General features: G+C 45.6%; 1 protein-coding gene across 1 annotated transcript in view; it reads left to right on the top strand.

Moving 5' to 3' along the window:
- The window catches only part of LOC147417392 (phosphoenolpyruvate phosphatase-like), a 54510-nt gene that overhangs the window by 4361 nt on the left and 31088 nt on the right, over positions 1–19061 (top strand). The window lies entirely within an intron of this gene.

Here is a 19061-nt window from a genome sequence, read left to right as displayed (position 1 = left end):
TTGATCAAACAGTGTTAAGAAAGCAAGAGCAAGGGGCATCTCTATAGCAATGTCTCCCATAGTGCTCAAGGCACAAAGTTAGTACCACAAACCGTATCAAAAGAACTCCCACAATACCATAACTCAAAGGGAAGCAATCCTTTGGGAATTCACAAGCATACGCCCACCCAAAAGACCACTAGGGAAACAAGAGGCACTTGCCTTGGCATGGAATTATAGCACACGCTAACCAATCCACTTGAGGAAAAGAACTTCCCCCCTCACCAACTGATTCTTTACAACCACAAGTTTAAAGTGTGCATGTGATAAAAAACATGCAAGCGTTCACCACTTACCCTACACCAAACTACGTGAGGGTTACCATATCCTGTACCTTGTGGGAAATAGAATGCATCTTCCAAACAACTTCAAAAGGGATGCTTTCAAGCCTCAAAAATTCTTTGGCAAAAGTTCCAAAGACACCGAATTTCGAATCTATGCACCACTGTGTGCAGAATTGGCACGAATAGCAAGCTGCCATGGCATGACTAAATGTAGGAAAGGCTAGTGGAGGGTAGAAAATTATATCAAAAAGCATGAGGAAGCCACGACGACCCAAGACCTGTAAATTTCTGATATTTGGCTAAACTTTTTTATGTTTGTATATGTGTTTAAGTTATATACAAGTCATACTTCCAGAAACATATTGATGGACACTCATAGTAGCCCGACAGTTGGCGGTACACTAGCAGCTTGCATTGCATGTACACATGCTTGCTAAAGCAAGCTAAAAAGCCCACAAAAAGAAAGCAAACACACTCTTTTGACATGCGACGTCATGTCCATATGTACGAATTTTTAGAAAACGGGGTGTCAAAAATGTGCAACAAAGTTTTCCACACCCTAGCCTGCTAGATCATTCACGATGAGCAATAGGAAAACGAAAATTGTAACCCAAGTGATGGAGTCTTCACTTTATTGTCATAATCAGTCACATGATCAGAAAATTCTTCGAAGGAAGACTCAACCACAGTCATCAACCTTACAACATACTTCTTCAACCTATAGCCATTCACACGTGCTTTATGTGGGGTATCATCCAAATCAGCAAGTTGATATGTGCTATTTAGCAACCTATTCAAGACTAAGAAAGGACCTTGCCACTTGATTTCTTTTGCGAAGTGCTATCAAGCTTGCTATTGCAATGAAGAACCATGTCACCCTTCTTGATGTCTTTATCCTTCACCTTCTCATTTTCATTTGCTTGATTGTTCTTCAATACCTATTCATAATGCTCAAGAGCAAGCAACCTATATCTTCACTTCAATAGGAAGCAAACCTCTTTACGAAAAACTAGATGGAAGGGAGAGGTTCTAGTACGTGACTTGATGGCAGTCTTGCAGGCCCATAGAGCACAAGGTAGCTCTAAATCCCATTTCTTCATATTTATTCATGTCATCTTTGTAAGCATCCTTGTCAGTTCTTCATTAAACCTCTCATTCATTCCACCACATTGAGGACAGTAGGGAGTAGTAAACCTGGGACGCACATGAAGCTTCTCACATAGATAATCCACCAGCTCTCCCTTGAAACCTGGACCCTTGTCAGATAATAGCTCTATATTCGTAGCAAATGTGTTCATATACAAATTGGGAAACATATTTGCTTGTGATTTTCTTAATAGCTTTGGCTTCGGCCCACCTAGATTGATAGTAAGCATGTAACATTTGCGTCGAGCTGTGATAGATAAAGGGCCTATTGCACCAATAGCCCACTTCTCAAACCCATCATACGCCACCATGGTACCTCTAATTTATGATTTGAGAACCCTAGTTGCCATGCTTTGGTACTATCTACAGGACGTGCACCAATGATGAACATAACGTTGGATGCTTGGACAAACATATCCCTCTTATAAGATTTTATGCAAAGTGATCTCTGAAGCAAAATGACCACCACAATGAACCCCCATGATTCTGTTCTAAAATTTTGTAGATTTCCTCTTTTTCATCACAAGATCAATCCCTTTCATATACAATGTATCACCAAGCAGTACATACCTTTTGGACGACGAAGTAAGGCATACTTCTTTGATTTCTCGAACTTGATGGAAGCATATGTGCTTGTAGATACTCTTCTCCCTCTCCAAAGATTCCCTTCCTAAATAAAGAGGAGAATTAGTCCTTGCCACATACAATTGGCCAATTAAAGCTTGTGCTACACCATGTGCTTCTTCATTCTGAGAGGTGTCAATATGCCTTAAAATCCAAGCTTCAAAACGGTTAAGCAAGTTCTTGACTTGAAAACACATATTTTGCAGCCTTGGATTCTTACTTTGCCACAACCCAAGTACTTGCTTAATCACCAAAAGAGCATCACCTCTTACCCTCACATAGTGGATGTCAAGCTCGAGGCAAAGGTGTAGTCCTTTCTCTAAAGTAGCATATTGAGCTTCATTGTTGCTTTGTGCTGTCAGGTTCAAACTCTTTTTGGTTACCAAGATGCCTTGAGAATTATAAATTACAACACCTCTTGAAGCTTCACCATGCGCTTTCCTATAAAAGCCATCAAAAAACAACAAATAGGCATTGTCTATGTCACGAGCTTCCATGTGCTGCTTCTTCAGTGCGTCCTTCTTGATAAGAAGAGGGCTTTCTTTGTAAGTCAGTCAGTCAACCAATGTAACCCTAGTACTTTTCTTAACAAGAAAAGAGAATTGGAATTCTTGTAGCTCCACATTCTACTTCATGAGTGTCTTTGATAAAGTAGGGCTATTCACCAATTGAGGTAGAAGAGTGTAGCTAGTGGCAAACGTGAAAGGTTTGGGAAGAAGGTAGTGCCTGCCTCAACCATTGAGATGGCATGGTTAGTAGCCATGTCCTCAACTAGCTTCTTCATCCCTCCTTTGCCAAGTTTGTCCCCAAGGGCTTACCTGTTTCACCTAAATGAATCCTCTCATCTTTCAAGTGAATCCTGCCATCTTCAAAGAAGACAAGCTCCTTCATCAAGCATCTTTGAAACTTTCGCAATCCCTTCTTGCATGATCAGTACTGTCACACCATATGCATCTATGTACAATGCCTTCTCGATTTTGAGGTCATTGCCTTGGAGATTGGCCGGATGGTTGCTCCTTTTCTTCTAGCCTTGCAAGCTTTAACTTCAGCTCGTGCATTCCTTTAACAATATCATCTAAGATGGATTTATTACTCTTAGGAACCACAATAACGGGCTTTATGGAACTCTCAGGATCACTTGGGACTTGAGGAGGCTTGACTGTCATCTTATTTCTTTGTTGTTGTCGCTTAGCCAAAAGTGATACTACATCTTCGACCTCATTCCAATCGGTCCTTAAGCCCTGTTCCTCATGCATATTGGGGTTATACTTGCACACAAAAAGGATTGATGCCTTGGAGTGCGGTCTAGATTTGCTAGGATCGACAGTTACAATGAATTAAATGACATGATCATGAAGATTGCTCGTTGTGCATATGTGGGCTAAATGCTTTGTGCATCTTGGATTTATGTTTTAAAGCTAGAAACGTGATCTACTACCTTCTCTTCAAAATGGGCTGAAATTCCCTCTTACATCTTGCATGATATGTGATTGTGAGCTACTTTAACTCACTATCGGGTTGATTGTAACTAAGTTCAATCCTAAAGTACCTAGGCTGAGCAATTTTTTTTTTGGTTTGTTTTGTTTTTTTTTTTTGTGGGGGGGGGGGGGGCGGGCGGGGGAGAGGCTTTGCTAGCTTCAACCCTCATTCTCTCTCTACTCTCTTTTTGGTGTTTCTTTTATATATATATATATATATATATATATATATTCCAAGTTTTACAAATTGAATACGTAAGAAATAAGGACTCTATAATAGTACGGGGCGCTTACAACTGCTCCTCTCTTCTCTATCTCCATAAACTTTGCTTTTAGAGGGTACGAATTGGCGGGCATTTTTGGCATTTGCGCAACATCGAGCTACTGCCATTGCAGATGTTCCCTAGCCACGTCACCATTGGTTGCTTTTTCAAAGTTCTAGATTTTGGTATAGTTGCAACGTGAGCATTTGGTGGGAGTGCCTATCTTTGAGCGGCTAGTGTCATTCTCTCTGTCACAAACGGGAGCGCATGCAAGCAATTATTAAGTTCAAAATAAATAGAACTTATCAAAGAGAGAAAAGGGAGAAGATTGACACAATGTTGGGGACCAGAAGATGGGCTAGTCTCTCCCTTCCCTCCTTAAATAGAATCTTATCATGGAGAGAATCTTTTTACAAGCACAAGAACCAGAGAAAATCCCTCCATTCTAGATCTCAAACTCGATGGTTGTTTTCATCCCGTTCGGGTCCCTAAGAGACTAGCTCTCAACTCAGATACCTCACGGTTTGTACTCAAAGCGTAGAAGCTTTGCAAACCGTCCCAAATTCCATTTTTTGAAATCCTCGAGCGTAGGCCGAAGCATCCTTGCTCCTTCTCCTCGATGGAGTATCTGCAAAATCACAAACAAAATCACAAACACAAAAGCAAAGAAGCGTAGATCTTATGCACAACCAATACGTGTCACCGCTGACACGGAAAGCAACCTCCATACGCAAGCTTGTCACGAGCACTTGCAGTTCCGTCCCGATAGAATCTCCTTGCCGTAGCATTGAGACAACTATTGAGAATGGGGGACGCCTCGTTGCTTTTACAGGCCGTGGGAGATTACAGGAACAACAGAGTGGGCATCTGTTTCTTCTGCCAACAATAGCAGGTGTTTAGGGTGGGTGGGTGGGTGGGTGCGGATGCTGAAATAGAGAGAGGGGAGGGAGAGAGAGCTCGTGCTAGCATTGTAGAGAGGAGAGAGAGGTCGCTGTTCGTCGGTTGTTTTTAGCAGCAAAGGAGGGGGGCATCTTTTTATGCTTTATTTTTAATAAGTGGGTAGCCAACCACTTATTAAAATAAGTATGAACCTATTCAAAAACTCTATAGAAACTTGTGGGCTGAAAACTAATGCGTAGATAACACTCTCCAGGCATCTGTGGATGCAACCTCATGCACATATGTAATGCAGACATAGATTTTCTCGTTGGAAAGCATCTGCTTTCCCGGAAAACACTCTAAAACATCTTGCTTTTATTCAAAGCTTCTCAAAAGCCTATCTTTATTCATGCAAACACATATTACGTGTATTTCTTACTGAGTTCGGATTTCCTCTTCAGACCAACGGAATATTCCCTATTCGATGTTCCCATCATCCATATTCTGACGCATCAAAATAATCTGTTTTGCCGAGTCTCTTTTGCCAAAGTTACGGAACAACTCGTTCATGATGCTTGGTGTCACCCATCATCTGACACATCAGAGTTGTCCGGTTTTGATGGCTTGTATCAATTCTTGTAGATCTGGAGTTCCTGACTCAATAGTTCAAGTGCACACATTTAGATATCCTAATTTTATTAAATAGAAATTGCTCAAAAAATAAGAAAATAGTCAATTTAGCAATGTCTCTCTAGCTTCTAAACAATTGTCTTGCAAGGTGCAGCGGAAGTGAATGTTGAACTTTGCTCAAGATGAGTGCTCCGAACTGTGCTCAAGGTTCCTTTTACTTACGGAAGGGAGAGCCTTCCGTCCCTTCAGTGAGAGAGTGCAATGCACACAAACAAAGTGGTGAACACTGTGAATGAAGGTGCTAAGACTGAGAGATAGAGCGAGAAGAATACGACACCAGAATGTTGTCAAACCCTCCTCCGAAGGCCCCAGTCTCTATGGCGAGAGCGGTCTACTATTGATTGCACAAATCTCTACAATGCTTTGGACTTGCCGACGATGAGGGCGACGACGAGACGGACTGAAATCTGAAAATGCTAAGGCTGAAATCTGCAAATCTTGTATCTGCTGAATTTTGGCTCTATGTCGATGAGGAGGCGACGACGACGATGCAACGACGACGCGCCAAAAACGCAGATGCTGAAAACGGATCTGCGTTTTCCGGGCTGAATCTACAAACTGCGTTGGTCTGACCGTGCGGTGAGGATTTGCTGCGGGAAGGTGAGATCTGCGAGGTTCGGGACTTCTATTGCAATGACTGACTGCTGAACATTAAAAACGTTGATATACCAGGCTGATGCAAAAACGCTAGGGCTGAATATTGGTTCTGATGCAAAAACGCTATGGATCTGCTGTCTTGCTGAGGAAATCTGCTAACGCTAGGGCTGCTCTGTGAGCTGCTGTTGCCAGGTTGCTGCAAATGCAAAAACGTTGGGGTTGTCTACAATGTTGAAAACGCTAGGTGTCCTGCTCCAAAAACGCTAGGTGTCCTGTGGGGGGGTCCTGCTGCGAAGGTGCCTGTTGAACATGCGGTTCGTGCTGCCTCTTTTACCGGAAAGTGCTAGCGCTAGGTTTTCTTATATACTTGGCTATCAAAATTGCTCTACCTAGTTCCCAACAAAAGTCACTTAAAAATAATAAGTGAAAAATATCAAAAATAGGGAAAATAGGTCTATGCACTGTAAAAATGCTCCTGATGGGTTTTGATGGAAATCTGATGATCATGCTATGTGCAACTAGAGGATATGCATCTAATCTAAGTGTCTGGACATGCATGGTCTGCGAACAGACTCACAAAAGTGCCAGATCACTTCCTAAACTAGGCTGATTGAACTGAACCCAACCCTAGTCATGAAGTAGCTTGTCCACGTACACATAGGGTTAGATGTGCACGTGACATGTCTTCAACTGTAGTGCTTGTACATATCCTTCCAGAATTTCGGGGTAAGGTGCTAATTTATGCTCGGTCATCCATTGAGCATCCAAAGTAGAATAGTTCTTGAACTTGCCCAAATACTTGTAATCTTTGTAAACATTAGTGGCCGCTCCAAATGATGAATGATTTGCTCCAATTGGAGTATCTCATTTGTTTCCACAACCGTAGGGCGTTCCTTAGCAATAGGCTGACTTGGAGGGTGGTCCCGCATGTGGCCAGAGTAAAACTATTATGGAAAGCGTTATGGATCCTCCAATCAAGCAATAGCTCTAATCGGAATGTCACATCGTTCACTTGGTCAATTATCTTAAACGGCCCATAGTATGACTTGGAAAGTTTTACAACCTTCTTTTACGAGTTGCTTGTTTCTTTACTCTCGCCTTCTCAAACTTGAGTAAGACCAACTGGCCGACTGTCAAATCCAAATTCTGTCTATCCGACACATAGGATATCAAGATATCCAACATCGTGGAATTGGCACTCACTCTGCCCATCCGTTTGGGGATGATATGTAGAAGAAAATTTAACTTCGTACCAAGGTTATCAAACAAGGTACGCCAAAAATTTCATGTCATGCGAGGATCTCGATTGCTCACGATAGATGTGGGAATCCCATGATGCTTGAAATTCCGTGCTAGAAAAACTCTAGCCATATAGTCTGCTTTGAACGTTTTCTTGACTAGAATAAAGTGAGCTTGCTTGCTAAATCTATCCACAATGGTCCAAATCGCATCATTCTTAGGGAGATCCATAATAAAATCCATGGCAATACTCTCTTGATGTCGATCAGGCACAAGCAAAGATTGGTGTAACCCACCTAGATATCATAAATACTAGAGGTCTCTCCATTATCATAGGTCTCTCCATGCGTGACTCTAGTACACTATCTGGGGAACATAATAATAAAAATAAGTGAGGGTACCTAGAGTGGATAGGTATTAAGCCTACCCTACATCCTCATCATCATCATCAATAGCAGGAGCTGCATCACATAATACATCATCTCAAAAACACATGGAAAGGGGTACAATGACATGTGAGAGAGAGAGAGAGAGAGAGAGAGAGAGAGAGAGAGAGAGGGGGAGAGGCAAAATTTTGAGGGCCTCAACCAGACTATTCAGCACTTCGAGAAGCCAGCTTATGGGCATGTGATATTAGAAATCAAGAACCAAAGACATGCATAGCTGTTGTAGCATCGGAATGATGATGGGGAAGCATCATTTGGGATTTTACATTCAGATTGATGTTCACCCTCTGCGGTTGTGTTGATGGGGAAGCATCATTTGGGATTTTACATTCAGATTGATGTTCGCCCTCTGCGGCTGTTGTAGCATTGGAATGATGATGGGGAAGCATGATTGGGATTTCACATTTAGATTGATGTTCTCCCACTGCAGCAGTTTCAGCCGGTCTTTTAGTCTATTGGCTGGAAGCTATGTCATTGGTCATCGTCACCTTTGTCACTAGCTGGTCGTGCTTTGGTGGCCAACCTGCTTTTGGCTACACTTGGTTCACAGCTTCGTGTTGGGTTCTGCATTCACAGAGCTTGCATAAACTGGGTCGTCTCATTGGAGGTTCAAATGGGACTATAGCTACCTAGGCTTGCGTTGCTTGGCATACATGCATTTTGCCAAAATTTGAGGGTGGCCTGGAGATTCTTGATCCAGAGATGCAGAGTTATGCTTTACTATGTAAGCTCATTGTTCGCGGTTTGTTCCGAGCAATGAGCCTTGGAAAAGTTCCTTTTGTATCATGCAGCTGGTACTCCTGGTTCCCAAATATGATGTTAGCATTGCTCAGTCAAATATATATGTACAGATACCCCATTATCCTTTTCTCACTGCTCACCCTTCATTTGCTGTTTGTGGAGGATTTGGTTGAAGATGAGATAGACCTAGCTCCCCACCCCAGAAATAATGTGCATGTCACCAATGTACAAACAACCATAGCTTAGTGTGGGGCCCTTGAAACTATACAAATGAGCACATCCGATCCAATTGTGACACACACGCACGCACACACACATACACGCGCACGAGAGAGAGAGAGAGAGAGAGAGAGAGAGAGAGAGAGAGAGAGAGAGAGAGAGAGAGAGAGAGAGAGAGAGAGAGAGAGAGAGAGAGAGAGAGAGAGAGAGAGAGAGAGAGAGAGAGAGAGAGAGAGAGAGAGGCGCGCGAACCTGCAGCCTGCCACGCTCTGCAGCCTCACGCACGCTGCAGCCTGCCGCACGCACCTGGACTGCCCTGCTGCGCGCCCTGCTCCCTGCCGTCGCGCGCTCAGACAGCTGGCTGCGCACACTCTCCCTGCCCGCCCTTGCTGCCTGCGCATGCCCTGCTGCCTGCACACCTTTGCTGCCTGCGCGTGCTCTGCAACCAGCGCAACCCTAATTCCCTGCAACCCTAACAGTTTCAGAAACCCTAATTCCACGAAACCCTAAAAATCCGAAAACCCTAACTGTCCCAAACCCTAACTGCGTCTTCCTTCAATCGCCTGCAAGCTAAAGCGCGAAAGAGAGAGAAAGAGAAAGTGTCCAGCATTCAATCCGGGTCGTGCTTTTCCTGTTTGTCAGTTTCGTCCACTCTTCATGGCGGCTTTGCCGGTCTCGAGTGCTACACACGGCGCTCCATCACCACTTGCCTATCGCGTGGACTGTACTGGCGACCTGTTGACATGCATTGACTCCAAAGTACAACACTTGGCACAGCATGCCTTGGTTGGCCGGATGATTGGGCAGTCTCCACCTCGATCTTCTATACGCGATTGGTGTCAGACTGCATTGGGCACTACTTAGGGACGGATCTCAGAGCTTACATTCCTTGGCAGAGGCATATTCATGGTACGTCTTTCCGATCCCGCCATTGCATCAGCTCTCCTGGCTCGCTCTCCGATACTCTCTGATCGCAGGATGATGTACCTGACGCGGTGGTATCCCGAGTTTACTACTGAGGAGTTTGACAGTTGACACCTTATTCCCAGATTCCCTCTGACTCTCTCCTTCCCGGATATGCCTCTTCATTTTATTGATGAGCATCTCCTTCAGATGATTGCTGCTCACTTTGGCACAGTAGTTCCGGGATCCTGCATCTTCTCCTCTGGTCCACCTCGCATTCAGGTCTTGGTGTTTGGGTATACTTCATTACCAGATTCAGTTACTGTGGCTGTGCGCGATCGAGACTACTCTTGCCGAATGGTAGTCACTGGCCATCCAAGGGAGTGCTTACGCTGTCACGAGATGGGACACTTGGCGCGAGAATGCCCCACACTGCCACGCCATCGGCAACAACAGCAGCCGGCTCGTGGCACTCATGCTCAGCCACGTGGTCAGCGCCAACAAGCGGCTCCTCCTACTACTACTCGAGCACCTCCTCAACCTGCAGGTGCTCCTAGAGCTTCGGCCCTCCATGTTCCTCCCTCTGCTTCGGCTCCTACTGAGGCAGCATGGCAGACAGTGGGTCGTAACCATTCCTTCCGTCCTCATCCGCAACCTCCAATGCATGCAGCCCCTAGTGTTACCTCTCCTGCTCCCTCTCAAGTTTCCACCACCCCCTTACCACCTGCTTCTCCTCACCATTCTTCTTCTTCAGCACAGGATCACTTACCTTTGCTACCAGCTCCTCCTCCACCTGTTGTTCCTCCACTCGCTCCTCCCCTCTTCCAGAGGCTCCTATTCCCATGCAGATGGATCATTCACCGCTACTACCTCTCCCTCCTCCTCCTCTTCCTCCTATCCTTGCTCTCCCCCCTCCACCTTCTGGCCCTCCCCCTCCCTCAACAGCTCATACTTACGTCCCACGCAGTTTTCTGAGCTCTTGCCCTCTTTCATGGGGCACTCATCGGGCTGAGATGTGCGGTGACTCCGACGGACCATTGCGGGTACAGCTCTACCTTATGCATCACAAGACAGGTTGTGTTCCTTCTTTGATTGGCAGTCGCTCTCAGCCTACGCATTCCTTTTTCCTTCCATTCCACGCTGCTCAGGAATGGTTCGAGGATCAGGTTCTCCATTTTGTGCACGCCCAGACTATGGCTCACCTACATTTATGGTTGTCTACTTCTGCCCCTGATGTTTTGTCTCCTCACTATCCTTCATGTATTGGTGCTATGGAGTGGAGTGATGTTTATGCTTGCTATTCACTACCTATGGTCATTTATGTATCCTCAGATGTGGTGCTTCCTATGTCTATGCGCATTTGGGGTGTCAAGGCTGCAGCATCGGTAATGCAATGTAAACAAGCTGAGGTTCGCAGTTGGTGCATTGAAACACCATATTTTAGAGAGGGCTTGCGGGTTGCTTTCCTACCGCCTGAAGCTCACCCCTTGGATGGTCCAGCTGCCTCCAAGAAGATGCGCAGTTAGTCAGATACTATACCTACTCTTTCATGCAGTCTATGGATTTACATTCTTGGAATGCTAATGGTTTACAGACTTCTCGGGTAAAAGGGTCCCGTAAGATTTTACTTCGCAGAGATTTACACTCATGTAGTGGGCACTGTGGATATACTACTAGTAAAGGAGCATAAGTTTGCCACTCCTTTTGGCAATCTTATGCCATCGGGCGCCCGCACTTTTTGGGAGCCTGCTCTGGGCCTTCATGGTCAGAGTTGTGGTGTATGCATCTCAGTGGGGCACACTAGTTCAACAGCATGGCACACTAGTCGCTGGCAGAGCAGTTTATGTTTCTATTCGGATTCGGGAATCTATCATTGGTTTTTCTGTCAGTCTACGCACCCACTACCCCTCGGGAGAGGGCTACTTTTTGGTCCTCCTTGGCTGCTGCTCTACCTGCTGTAGACTCTTGGGTTGTTGGAGGTGATTTCAACAACGTTGAGAGCGACTCTGATTGGCGAGCCACCACACCTCCTGTTCTATCATCCATTTCTCCCGATGAGCAGCCAGCTTGGGATCGATTTCTTCTAGCTATTCAAGGTGTGGACGCTTGGCACATACCCTCTTTTGGTCATCACCCTGCTACTCTTCATTACTCTTGGGGGTTTCAGCGACAGCAGGGGAGATTATTAGAGCGACTTGACCGTTTTTACATTGGCCCTTGGGCAGCAACTCTAGGCGGATTTACTTCTATATGGAGAGGAACCAGCCTCTCATATCATTTTCCCACATCATTATTTCTCTCCTTCACTAGATCTTCTGCTCAGAGACGAGGTTGTCGTATCCCTGACAGTGTTCTTACCACTTCAGTATTACAGCAGCAGATTCATGACTTGTGGTCCACGGATGCTTCTTATAGTGGACCCCCTGGAGAGTTTCTTGCTCATTGCATTTCTCAGTCTAGTACTTACTGCCGTGATCAGACTGCTATCATTCATCGTCAGTTGAGAGTACGTGAGTCTGATCTTCACATCCCTCTTGGTTCCACTCAGCGCTTGCTTGAGGAGTGGCCTCAGGATGCTTATCTCGCTGCTAGACAGACGGAGCTCACAGAAGAGATTCGTCGCGTATAGGAGGCTAGGTCTGAGTTCACGCATCATGCTTCAGTGTCTCATTGGATAGCTAAAGCTGATCGAATGAATAAAGACTTCTTCGCGGCACATAAAGAACGCCCTCCTGGCACCACTCTGCGGACTTTGTGTGATGCTCAGGGGACACTACATATGCATCTTGATGTTATTCTTCATATGTCTGCAGATTATTTTGAGACAGTGTTCACTGCTGATGTATGCACTCCTGAGGTTTTACTTGCCCGTGAGCAAATCTGGCAGCACACTAGACATCGTTGTACAAACACTATGGCAGAGATCCTGTTGGCGCCTCTCACACTTACAGAGCTCCATGCTGCTATAGACAGTCTTGACCCATCCTCCTGTCGAGGCGAGGATGGTCTCACCAGAGCCTTCTTTTTGACATATTGGGATGTATTGCATACACCACTGCTTCGCGGTTGTCAGGACATCTTTGACTCAGGATATATGCATCCGGCTCCCTTTGGTCTATAAGATATTATACCCTACTCCCTTTGGTCTATAAGATATTAGCGTTACTGATCAGCCACCGCTTGCGGTCGTTCCTACCAGATATTATTCATACTTCTCAGACAGGCTTCGTTATGGATCGATGCATTCTGGATAATATCTTCACTTTTTATGAGGCAGTAGAGTGGGCAAGGTCATCTTCTGAACCTCTGGCTTTTTTCATCCTAGACTTCGAGAAAGCATACGATCGTGTTGACTAGAACTTTCTTGAAGGATCTTTAGCCAGGATGGGTGTCCCTTTGAGATGGATTTCAGGTATTTCCGCTCTCTTCAGAACTGCCAGCAACGCTATTACCATTGGTGGCCGTGTCAGTCGTAGTTTTGAGCTTTCTCGCTCTGTTCGTCAGGGATGTCCTTTAGCAACCTATCTGTATCTTTTTGTGGGAGAGACTATGTCTGACTTTCTTAGTGCTCAGAGTCATGCATTTCGGGGATTGACCATGCCAGTACCTACAGCTCCAGACCTTATCGATCAAGAGTTTGTTGATGACACTATGCTCATGTTGCGCTATTTGCTACCCGCTCTTGATGCAATGCAGGAGGCCTTACAGGTTTTTTGCATTGCCAGTGGTGCACGCATTAACTGGCATAAATCCTTTGGGTTATTGGTTGGCAGTGATGACATACCTACTTGGGGGGCAGCTAATGGTTTCACATGGCTATAGCCGGGTCAGACATGCCGATACCTGGGCTTCCAGGTTGGATTTGATGTTTCCTCACAACAACAATTTGCACCCGTACTACAGTCTATTCGCAGAAAGCTATGCCATTGGTCTTCACGTCATCTGTCGTTGGCTGGCCGTGCATCGGTTGCCAACCAAGTCATTCTGGCTACAGTATGGTATACGGCTTCTTGTTGGATGTTACATTCTGGTGTGATAGCTCAGCTCCGCCGACTAGTAAGGAACTTTTTATGGGGTGGCACAGATGGGACTATTGATACTCGTGCTAGAGTTCGTTGGTCCACGATCATTCGTCCTAGGTCAGAGGGAGGCCTTGGCATCATTGATCCAGAGTTACAGAGCCGCGCACTTCTTACCAAGCTTATTGTTCGGGGTCTTTTTCCTGGCCAAGAACCTTGGAAGATGCTTCTTCAGGTTGCTCTTTGCACAGTGACTCCACGACTCGGCACTAGAGACGGTCATACTTGGCATTCATGGTATCGTTTTCTCTTTACGGATGCTCCCTTGTCCACTTCCACTCTCTCACCCTTTCTCCGCTCGCTCCTTCAGATTTGGGTTTCCATGAGACGGACTATCGTACGCTCACCTCCCTCATGTCGTGAGGAGATTGAGCGCCAGCCTCTCATTTGGAATGCTACAGTTCTTGATTCTTCGGTTAATCCACCTCGTCAGCTTGGAGAGAGGACTCACATTGATTGGGCTGCTTGGGACTGTGGCCCTGCAGCCTCTATGCGGTTGTTTTATGAGACACGTATGCTGGATGCAGATTTTGTGGCAGAACATTATGACATTGGTCGCGGGGTGCCAGACAGACTGCTTGAGATCGATTCTGCCGTTCCTTCACAGTGGGATGCAGTCATGCGCGGCACGCTTCAGATGCCTCCTCATTGTGGCTGGGAAGGCCTCTTTGACCGCAACACTCTCTTATTAGTTCGTTTGGACACCATGCTATTCACAGTTGATACTGACAACTCTCCAGGGTTTCACGCTCGATTGACATACGCTGCCACTTCTCCACTACTTATCTCCTCCGGCGCCCGATGGGAGGCCATACGAGTAGTTGGCTCACGCGGGAAGCGTCGTTGTGTTGACCCTCGTTTTGCTTCCGTTGATGCTGCACTTTGGAGGCTTTGGGTGTGGGAGGGCCGTGCCCTATCGCAGCTTTACTAGGACCCAGGAGAGTGGCATTGGCCTCACTCAGATCCCACAGGTGCACCTGTATCCTTCTTTGAGTACACTGTCCGGATTGGAAGATTAGCATTGATGAGACAACAACCACAGCAGTCCACTCGAATGCGTTTCTGGTTACATTCAGGCCTCTCTCATGCCTATCTGCAGCAGTTTTGGTTCGCGATCTGGGATTTACATGTTGCTCGTCGTATTTCCTTTTTCATGTGGATGATTGCTCATGCGGACTATAACCGGCCCGTACAACGTAGAGGGCGGTACTATTTCAATTACCTGTAAACTTTACACAGAGCACTAGGAAGGGAAGAGTAACACAGTTGCGTCTAGCGACTAGAATGTCACTGCGCACACGAGACCGACACCCTGTAGGCCCCAAAGACTGGCGCCCCTTTCGGTATTTCTTTAATTTAGAGTGAGAGAATTACAAAAAGAGCCCCTGGAAGACAACACCTGCATCCGGCTAGTACGCTCCAGATTCGGCAAAATTTCGGCAGCATAACGGTACCGAAATCAATCCGAATCAGTTTCTAAGGTAAGCCCTCTGTTCCACGAACATATTCCCTCTGTCGGGAGCACAAAACAGTAAATTGCAGGTCGCTGTAATTTCTGGTTCAGCCCTGTTTTTGACCTGATTTGGGCACACGACTGTCCCTGCATTGTTCCCTGCACCTTGGGCTAAGTGCCCCTTGATTCTGGAAACATTTTGGGCTCAAAACAGCCCCAAAATAGAGAAAAAACAGCAAGCGTACAATGCTGAATTTACTGCGCAATCGAGAGGTTATCACCCTCTCGTGGACCTGCTTTGGTGCAGCAGCTAGCTACACCGGTTCCTGTGCAAAGAGGCTCTTGCCTCGGCATGAAAGCATATTTCCCCACAGCTGTACATAGGTCAAATGAGAAGCCCACTAGTGGGGCATAACATACTGTACGTAGGGGAGAAAGAGAGCAGTATGTAGCGTGCGGGGCATCACTCCTGTCACCATACTGTGCATAGAGGGCAAGGTAAGCATTCCATAGCTTCTGTACCTGCTACAATCCACGTGAGGCTGAAAATGGCGCCCCCTTTGTTGATATGCAGCTCGTTTTTGCCTCCCAGAGTGGCAGAATCGCTTACAGGCTGACACGTCGCCCAGTTTCCGAGTTTGGGCTTTCCCTGCTAAAAATATCTCACCTTGTGCGTCAGTTGACTTGGCAGCAGAGAAATAAAATGTTCCCCTTGTCATTCAACAGCTAATGACGCGAACACATTTTCCGGTCAAAAATAGCAGTTCCCTAAATTTTAGGAGATGCTTCCATGGTCTCTATCGGTCTCTTGACCATCATTGAAGACTACCATTTGACCAACATCTACAATGTGGGTTAATTTAGTGGCCCCTTTCAACTTATAAAGTTGCAGTGACTTGACGAGTGGCCCAAATTCCAGTTTGGCGCACACGAGCTTCCATATTCATCAGAATTGAGTGCTAACTGGCCCGGGTAGTCCCTGTCTGACCGACCTGATCCCTGATGTGAGAAACCCATCTGGCTGCAGCCGTTTCACACTGGCCATGCAATGTCCACTTGCACCTTTTCAAGGGTTCCGGGACAAACAAGTAAAAATAAAATAAATATATCTAATACTTATTTACGGAAGGTAACAGGAAAAATACACCTCCTGGTGACACACCCCACCCTTGAAATACTGCAAGCGACCTCGCTTGCATGCCAATAATACATGCAGTATCTCCTGATATCACATATATTCTATGATGGGAATCCAAGATACACATGCTTCCAGAAATGTAGCGTTGGACGATTAAACAATCCCACCAACCTGGCTACGACACATATATCAAGCATAGAAGTCTTCTAGTGTACTCTTGAGCACAAACTTCTATAGATAAATTCTGTATGGAAAGAGTAGATACAATTGCTTAACTACTCTCTTGAGCATCATGAACCATGCTCTTGCCTTGCTCCAAAAAGGCTGCATCAAGTCACTGCGGGTTCCATCTGAAAGGCTTCAAGATACAATTGCAATAGCTGAGGTGAATCAACCAATTCAGAGTCTTCCATCCATTTGGCATCTAACGATGGATAGTTTTTGAACTTCACCAAATAGCGTCTTGCAACTTTTCCTCTAACCTTTCTTTCTTTATGTGCCAATATCTGTTCAGGAACAAGGATTTCATCCAAGTCTTCCACTTCGGGTTGTTCCTCATCAAGCATATTCTCTGGCACATCACCAACAAAGGGCCTTAGAAGGCTGACATGAAAAGCATTATGTATTTTCCAGCCTTCGGGTAGCTTTAACCTATAAGCTACATCGCTGATCTTTTCTGAAATCTGGAAAGGACCATAATATCGCATACTGAGCTTAGGAAACAAGCGTTCCTTGCCTTTCCTTTTCCTTAACCTGGCCTTTTCAAAGCGCCAAAGTACCCAATCACCAAGTGAAAATACAAGTTCACGACGGTGACGATCAGCAGTTTTCTTTTGCTTAGCCTGAGTCTTCTCAAGAGCAATCTTTATCTTCCTGTATGTTTCATCCATATCTTGCACATACTTGTCTGCCTCAAATATCTTGTCCTTAGTTTGCAAAATGGGTGGGACTTTCTTCCCTCCTTCCACTATCTCGAATGGTGCCTTACCTGTTGATGTATGCACAGTGTTATTGTAAGCATATTCAACCAATGGAAGATGGTGTTCCCAAGTTGCCTTGTGGTCTGACACATAACATTTGAGCAGGTCCAAGACATTAGAATTTGCCTCTTCTGACTGTCCATCAGTTTGCGGATGAAACGAAGAAGAGAACTTGAGCGTAGTGCCCATGTTCTCAAACAATGCCTTCCAGAAAAGACTCGTCATACGTGGATCCCTGTCACTGACAATTGACTGAGGCATCCCATGATATTTAAAGATATTGCTCATGAATATCTTGACCATGTGTTCTGGCTTTATCTTCTTCCTCATAGGAATGAAATGGGCCTGCTTACTGAACCTACACTTGTGGCTATTAAATCCATCGGAATCTCCCTTCGACAGATTGTTGGCCACTCTTGCATTCTCTATCAATTGAAACATATTCATGACAGTAGTCTTTGTGCAGTAGTCCCTGATTTTCTTGGGCAATCCGCAACAGTACTTCTCAATTTGTTTTGACAAAGGCACAAACCTGTAAGAGGTGACTGGCAACAGTGCGGCCCAAAACCGTTTATTGTACTCTTCCAGATTCGCACACTGTTTAGCATTCAACTCGTGCCATTCCGTCATCACATCCACTTCAAAAGTGTTTGTCAACCATGCAGGCGCAAAAAGTTGTTTGAATTGGACCCACGTTGTTGGGGCTTGACCTTGGTTCAACAATGCGGTCCACCATTGAAGCGCATTCCCTTTCAAGAAAGTGGCAGCCTTGCGTATCTTTGAAGATTCCGTGAAGTTGCCTCCAGCATAAGCTGCATCGAACTGCTGTATGAAGGTCAAAGCCTTTAATTGGTCCTCAATTCCTCTGAAAGTTTCAAACTTCACTCCCTGCCCACCTTCCTTGTAATCCTTAGGCTGACTCAAAGGAGCCACATTATCATAAACAGGTGCCTGTAACAGTGGTGCTCCATGAGTGTTCATTCCAGCACTCACATCAACTGTTTCCCCTGTCATATTTGCATTTTGTACGTATGGCTGCGAAAAACCAGCCATACCAAATTGTGTTCCAGGCACCGAAACTGGCCATAGGCACCCTGAAAACCTGGTTGGACACCCATGTTCGCGTACATAGGGTTACCCATGCCTGTTTGCATTGTCCCGAAAACATTCCCTGGCATATAATCTGTGGAAGGTCCAGCCATAGCTTGAAACCCTGAACCACCTCCAAAATAACCAGGATAAGTATTAGGTAATGGAAGGGTCTGACGCATAGCCTGTTCATTGCTCCCTTGACCATTCACAAACGGTTCTTGTCCAGCTAAAGCAAGTTGCTTTGGATCATTGGACACCGCTAGTTGCTCAACCACATGGGCTTTCCCTCGAGCATCATGAGTCCTCTGCGCATTGGAAATCTCCTTTTCCTGCAACGGCTCAGTCATGCCCTGTGTAGGAGGCTGAAAACCTTGTGTCGGAGCCTGTAAGATGTCCTGCATCCTTGGGTTGTTAGCCAACTGCTGAAACATGTCCATGCAACAACGCAGTTGAGTTCTAAACAACCTGTCTTCTTCTTGAAGAGTTGAAGGAATTTTCTTTGTGCCATGTGAGGAAGATCCCTCTTCAGGTACATGGTCTCTCTTCTCTGCCATATCGACAAGCTCTGTGTTGCTTTCACCCACAACAATCCACGCTGCACTTTTTGAAGAAAAAGTGACTATTCCGTCGATGGAACCATATAACCGGCCCGTACAACGTAGAGGGCGGTACTATTTCAATTACCTGTAAACTTTACACAGAGCACTGAGAAGGGAAGAGAACACAGTTGCGTCCAGCGACTAGAATGTCACTGCGCACACGAGACCGACA

The sequence above is a fragment of the Adiantum capillus-veneris genome, unplaced genomic scaffold, assembly GCF_014529385.1.
Source record: "Adiantum capillus-veneris isolate H3 unplaced genomic scaffold, ASM1452938v2 Hic_scaffold_256, whole genome shotgun sequence".
Taxonomy (NCBI): Eukaryota; Viridiplantae; Streptophyta; class Polypodiopsida; order Polypodiales; family Pteridaceae; genus Adiantum; species Adiantum capillus-veneris.
The sequence above is the reverse complement of the archived record's forward strand: the minus strand, read 5'-3'. Positions and strand labels throughout refer to the sequence as shown.